Source organism: Herpailurus yagouaroundi, unplaced genomic scaffold (assembly GCF_014898765.1).
Source record: "Herpailurus yagouaroundi ecotype Mexico unplaced genomic scaffold, PumYag 160, whole genome shotgun sequence".
NCBI classification, from domain to species: Eukaryota; Metazoa; Chordata; class Mammalia; order Carnivora; family Felidae; genus Herpailurus; species Herpailurus yagouaroundi.
Genome location: NW_024412401.1, coordinates 28,436,800 through 28,444,263, shown reverse-complemented (window position 1 = coordinate 28,444,263; position 7,464 = coordinate 28,436,800).

Genomic DNA, 7,464 nt, shown 5'->3' with positions numbered 1-7,464 from the left:
AACTGAGTCAGCCAGGAACCTCTTTTTTAGAGTCTTAAAATGGAAGGTGAGGTTATTGATTTGAGACTTTTACTTTTTAATTATAAGCATTTACAGCTTTAAATCGCTAAGCACTGCATTAGCTACATCTCATAAATTTTTGCATGCTGTGCCTTCATTTTCATTCATCCCAAGGTATTTAAATTTGCTTTTGATCCACTGGTTATTTAGGACTGTGTTTTTTATTTTTTTTTTATGTTTCACAAATCCTTGAGTTTTCCAAATTTCATTTTGCTATTGATTTCTAATTTCATCCCATTGCATTCAATGATCAAATTTTTTTTTTATTATTTCCATTTTGTAAAAATTGTGTTGTTTTTTTTTTTTTTTTTACGGCCTAACATTGCAGTTTTTGAAGAATGCTCCATGTGCATTTGAGAAGAATGAATAGTCCACTGTCATGGGGGAAGTGGTCTATAGATGTCTGTTAGGTCTAATTGGTTTATAGTTAAAGTCTTCTATTTCATTGTTGATTTTCTACCTTGTTCTATCAATTATTGAAAGTAGGGTTGGGGCACCTAGGTGGCTCAGTCAGTTGAGCGACTTTTGATTTCTGCTCAGGTCATGATCTCGAGGTTTATGGGATTGAGCCCCACAGTGGGCTGTGTGCTGGCAGCACAGTCTGCTTGGGATTCTCTTCCTGTCTCTCTGCCCCTCCCCTGCTCACACTTTCTCTCCAGATAACTAAATAAACTTAAAAAAAATAGGATATTGAAGTTTCCATTTGTTATTGTTGAACTGTTTATTTCTTTTTTCATTTCTGCCAGTTTTTGCTTCATCATATTTTGGGGCTCTGTTGTTAGGCAAATATGTATTTATAATTGTTATATCATTCTATTGGATTTACCCTTATATCATTATAAACTGTATTCCTAGTGACTTTTTAATTTTTGGTTTAAAGTCTATGTTTTCTCATATTAATATAGCCATTTCACCTTTCTTATGGGTGATGGTTGGATGTTTATCTTCTCTCAGTCTTTTGAGGTTTTCTTTAGTTTTCATCTGTTTTTACATTTGAATCTTAATTATTTCTTCAATAAACAGTATATAGCTGGACCTTATTTTTAATCTAGCCTGACAGTTGCTGCCTTTTGGCTGGATTGTTTAATCCATTCACATTTAGTGTTATTGCTGATATAGATGTGTTTACATCTGTAATTTTACATTTTTAATATATCTCATGTCTCTTTTATTCATCTGTTTCTTCCTAACTGATTTATTTTGTATTAAATTTGTATATTCTATGTAGCATTATAAAGTTGCAGTGATTTTTCACTGTATCTTTTTTTTTAATGTTTATTTATTTTTGAGAGAAAGAGAGAGAGAGAGAGAGAATAAGCAGTGAGGGGCAGAGAGAGAGGGAGAAACAGAATCTGGAGCAGGCTCCAGACTGAGCTGTCAGCACAGAGTCCAACATGGGGCTCAAACCCACAGACCACAGATCATAACCTGAGCTAAAGTCAGATGCCCAACTGACTGAGCCACCCAGGTGTCCCTGTATCTCTTCAGTTATTTCCTTATTGGTTGCTATAGGGTTTATCACATATATCTTAACTGATCAGAATCAGGTTCAGTTCTATACAGATATGCTATTCATTTAGTCAGTTGTGGCAGTTTTATCTTTGTAGGAATTTCATCTAAGTTATCTAATTTGTTGGCGTATAAATCTTTTTTTTTTAATTTTAGTAAGGCCTGCAGTGATATTCTCACATTCCTTGTTTGTAACTATGATTGAAGACAAGTTTGAGTTAATATTGATTATTTTTCTAGACACGTCTTAAAGATACAAACTAGAACTATTGAATGATGGGGAGAAAAAGCATTGTACTTGTTCAAAGTTGAGGGGCAAGCAATAGTTGCCTGGACCAGGTTTTAAAAAAATTTTTTTTTTTTAAGAGGTTAGAGTGGAAGACAGCCAAAGCATAAGAGACTCCTAAAACCTGAGAACAAACTGAGGGCTGATGGGGGGTGGGAGGGAGGGGAGCATGGGTGATGGGTATTGAGGAGGGCACCTTTTGGGATGAGCCCTGGGTGTTGTATGGAAACCAATTTGACAATAAACTTCATATATTGAAAAAAATTGCTTTTTTTATTTTTTTTATTTATTTTTTTCAACGTTTATTTATTTTTGGGACAGAGAGAGACAGAGCATGAACAGGGGAGGGGCAGAGAGAGAGGGAGACACAGAATCGGAAACAGGTTCCAGGCTCTGAGCCATCAGCCCAGAGCCCGACGCAGGGCTCGAACTCACGGACTTCGAGATCGTGACCTGGCTGAAGCCGGACGCTTAACCGACTGCGCCACCCAGGCGCCCCAAAAATTGCTTTTTTAAATGAATTGATATGAAAGACCTCTATTTTGCTATAAAATTAGAGGCAGTTAAAGCAACATTGCTTCATCTCTAAGGCAAATATTGAGACAGATTATTGATACCTAGATAGTGAATTTTTAATAAAACGGCAATAATTGCTTTCTAATGAATTAAACCATTTAAAACCGATTATATCTATGACTTCTCTTGTAATGGATTAAAATGAATTACATCAAAATGTCCAAGTTAGAGATATACACATAAGAAAATGCACACTTCTTCAAAACTACAAGGAAAATTTCAAGTTTTGTGAGGAAGTATATAGGCCTCCTCTAAAAGTACTACCTGCATATACACACACATATACACCCCCTAACTAACTAGTCTTCTGGGTGGAGGAGCTGGTAGAAGTGGTTGTGACGTGTTATATTTATCTGTGTCTCTCTCTGATTTGCTTGTCTTAGGGTTGCAAAATGGCCTAGAGTGGAATATTAAACAAGTACGTCAAAAAGCACAATGAACTTAAAGGTGGTGGCACAGATAGAGTGAATATGTTATATTAAATGTACAAAACAGGATAACATTAGATTATCAGGATTCCTTTTAAAGCTACCAATTTTATTAGAGACACAAAGAATATTTTTGGAAGATAAAGGTTGTAATGAATATTATGGCCTTCTCACCCATTCCTTAACTGCAATCAGAAACAGTTGGAAATATTATTTAAACTGAAAGTTAATTTAGCTTATATAAGCAATTTTGATACTGTAGAGAATGAACAAAGAGGACATCAATGTCATTGCAAGGTAAGATTTGTTTTAAATCATGTACCAATTGCTTCTATACACAAAAAATAAAAAAATAAAAAAACAATGGTAATATTCCAACCACCAGAGATTCTATCACATAGTATTTAAAATAGTATGTTTAATTGGTCTGAATACGGGAGTAACTAAAAACTTACGTTAAGTCCCAAAAAGCTAAGTAAATCACCTACGATTATACAGTTAGTAAGAAGTAAAGGCAAAATATGAACCCAGGCAGATTGGCACCAAAGAACCTACTTCTAGCCTCTACTATTGCTTTACAATAGTCATCACCCTAAAATATAAACTTAAAATATGGTAGTTATATGCATTGTTATATTCCATATATGACACAAAAAAATGAAATTTGTGAAATGGGTGAAATTAATCCAATCATACATTTAAACATCTGAAAGAGCCAATTACATCCTCTATGTGTGGTGCAGCAAGCATATTGGCAGCCTAAATCATACTGTTATTTTTTATTTTTTAGCAGAGCTGGTATATGTCATTGAGAGAATGCACAGTATTACCCCATCCCCACCTGTTGCCTTGAAAAAATATATATAGGTATTTAAAATGTATTTAATAATTTTATAGTATTATAGTATTCACATTGTCATTATATTATTCAGAGTTTTGCCAAAGTCTTTGGGTATTATGAAATGGAAGTACTATGGGATGACTTTCTAAAAGAGATGTTCAGTTGATTTGGATTACCACCAATTATTATATTTAGTGTAAACTCGTTCTTTTTTTATGTTATCTTGGCAGCTCCATGATACAATTAAAATGCCCTTAAAGAAAAAGAAATTATTTCATTAATAAAATGTAGCCCACTTGATATCCTGCTTGAGGACAAAAACTACAATGATATTAGTAGCCATACATGGAGCTCCTGTGGTATGTCAGTCACATTACTGTGTATTTGAAAGATTGTTCAGTCTATGTCCTCCTCTTCGTGTGAATATGAAAACTATTTGGGGCTTATGGTCTCCAGCACTACTTTCTAACCTGTCTCTATTGCTGCCACTTGATGTCCTACAATTTGCTCTCATTTCTGGCTCTGACATTAATTATTTTTATGTGTCTTCAATGACCTCAAGGTTAGCCTATCCATACCTGAATCTCTGGCTTCCTTTCTCTCAAGTCTATGGAACTTCACCTCCAATCCACTTCAGTCATCTATACTTATAGCTTCCTTGGTGATTCATCACTACCTGGAAGTGTTCTATGTATTAATTCTTGAATTTTTCCATAAAACATCCCACTATCTTACATCTTAACCTTTCAACTTGATTTCTGTTATTCCCTTCACTGCCAATGATTCCTCAAATCCGTTGAGAAACTGCTCATTTTTTTTTTCTACTACAGAAATTTTTAAACATGATTTCTACTTACTGAATCTTAACTAACACATTTTCTGGATTTTACGATGGACAATTTTTTAAGAGCTCCAGGCACTTTGTTGTTTTTTGTTCTAAAATCTACTCTTCCTTAAATAAACAGAGCTTTTTATGACTTTGATATCTTCCCAAAAGCAAGAGAAATGAGATTCTTTGCCAACATCCAGTGCACCTGGTTACCATCAGACCCTACCCAATGTACGTTAGATTAAATGCTTAGTTGATATAAACGTACATTACTATCTCAGCATTGTACCACTTCCAACAGAGTTGGAGCCATAGGCAGTCTCAGCACAAGATGTTTGACAAGAGTTATATGTATGATGAAGGTTTTGTGTACACTCTGTAAGGAGCCAATTTTGCACATCCTTGAAGTTTTGGCCCAGGCATTACATCTGTTACAAATTGTGTCTATGCCTAGCTTTGTTTCCATTGTTATAGGATAGTGGTGCTGCCAAATTAAAGATAATCTCATTACTGCTGTTTGCCTTAGATTAGCTGTTGCTGTATTACTTTTAGCTTCCTAAGAAAAACTGTTTTCAAATGCTGGTGATCCAAGCAGGTAAACAAAGAGCTCCTATTGGCTTACTTTCTCCTTCAGTCCTTACTCCTTACAATCTGGGGACATTAATGATGTGTTGTATATATGCCATTTTCTTTCCTTTGTCTTCAGGAGAAGTAACTACAAATCAACACATTTCCTACTTTTATTCTCTATAAGCAAAAGATTCTGGCATATGGATGAATAGTTTTTCAAGTTTCAAAGCTATCTGTGATCCTCCTTGAATCTTATATTTCTGATATTAATGTCAACAGTGATCAGGATATGGGAGGAGTGAATTAGTTTCCTATCAATATTGTATGCAGATGTCTCTTAAATATTTTGATAAAGATAATTTTATAAATATTTATAATTTCTATAATTACCTTTGCTTCTGATTCTACAAAAGAAGATAAATCCTTAAATAATCTATTTATAAAGTTTAATTAAATGAAAACATTTATTATGATAATATATAGATTAAAAAGAAAATTAAAGTGCTTGTTCAATAAATAGTGTTTTAAATTTTTCAAAGTGTCATTCATTCAAGTAGTGTTGTTCTAATAGCCTTTCATCTCTAAAATTTTCATGCTGAATTTAGTCTGATAGTAAATAAAAATTGACAGGAAAGTCCTGTAGCAATAAATTTTAAGAATCTAAATAAAACTTGTTCTAATTTGAAAAAATAACACTCATCTAAACTATAATTTTCTTATAAAGATTTATATATATATATATATGATGTTATACACATGGTTGATCTTTTATATCATCTATTTAATATCATTTTTGACTAAGTACTAAACTTCCAAGATGATTTCCCTTGAAAATTAAGAAAACATTCTTATTTCTATAACTAAATTCATAACTTATAAATTATAAATTTATAACTTATAAATTCACAAATTTATAAATGCCTATTTTTATATATTTGAAGACAGATAACCTGAAAACACAGAGCTTTAAGGTTATGAATCATATCTTTATTGGATCTGGAATAGTTTACACTTGTTCTATTAAACTCATTTATAAATGTTACTTATGAAACTGAATGGCACTGCTTTCACAGTTATTTATATCTAGGTATATTTTCTGTTCTTAGCAGCCAACATTATTGATTTCTCACATAATCCAAGCTAGGATTATATGTTTCTGTATCTTTTATAGATTGTCAGCCATCCAATGAGGAATTTAAATAAATGAATGACACTGGGATTCTAAAAGTAAAAAAAAAAAAACAAAAAAACAAAAAACTACCATAGCTTTAACAGTTCTACTCATGTATGCTTTAAAATAGATTGATTATAAATATGTTGACTATTTTACCAAATTAATGTCAAATTAGATGTATTAGATTAATGTTGATTATCACATGTATCCACCACAAAATGAATGTCAGAATAGGATTGAATAATTTGCAGAGTATAATAAAACATTTCTGTACGGTGTAGAGAAATCACAGGGATATTGCAGCAATTTGGGCTAGCAGTAGTGAGGCTATGTATCCTCCCAGGCATAAAAAGACATGGGATAGAGTGGAAGGTGAGACAGCCCCTAACTGGAATGCAGCCAATCCTAGATGACCTGCAGAACAAGTGCCAGAGGCACATGAACTGTGATCTTATCCCCTTCTCCTTACTGACAATTTTTAATGGTGCTCCTATTTGCCTGAAGCCAATAGGAAGCCAGAAGGCAAAAGAAGCAGCCAATTTAATCAATCGAGGTCAGTTTTCTGGGGCAATCCAATGAGATGAAGAATGAATTTTAAAAGGCAAATGAAAGACTGCATAGCATGTTTGGTATTTAAGAAAACAGCAACATCCTACTCTTTAGAGTTCTATAGCCATTTGATAATGACCATTTTAAACTTATGTGCTATAATTACAGCAAAACAAAACAAAACAAAAACTGTACTAACCAGGTTGGACAAATCCAATTGCACTAAGCTTGTGGTACCTACTCTCCCTATCTTTCCCCTCCTCTTCATCACAACAATAAAAATAATGCAATCATAGTATATGGTTAAGGTTCATTCAGTATGCTAAAGAACATTCCCAATTCATTGATTCAGTGAACCTTTGCTAAGTACCTTCTATGTGCCTGGAATTATATCAGGTATTGAAATACAAAGATGAATAATCCTAGGTCTCTGAGTCCACATATCTCCACCATCAGAGCATTTCTCATTCTTTCAGTTTCTGTATCTTCCCGTTCCCATGACAGTCAATCTATTTTTATAAGGATACAAGTTTACACCCTTGATCCTTATATTGCACTTGTAATCTCCTCCCTTTTTAAAAAGTTTATTTATTTTGAGAGAGAGAGAGAGAGAGAGAGAGAGAGAGAGAGAGAGAGAGAGAG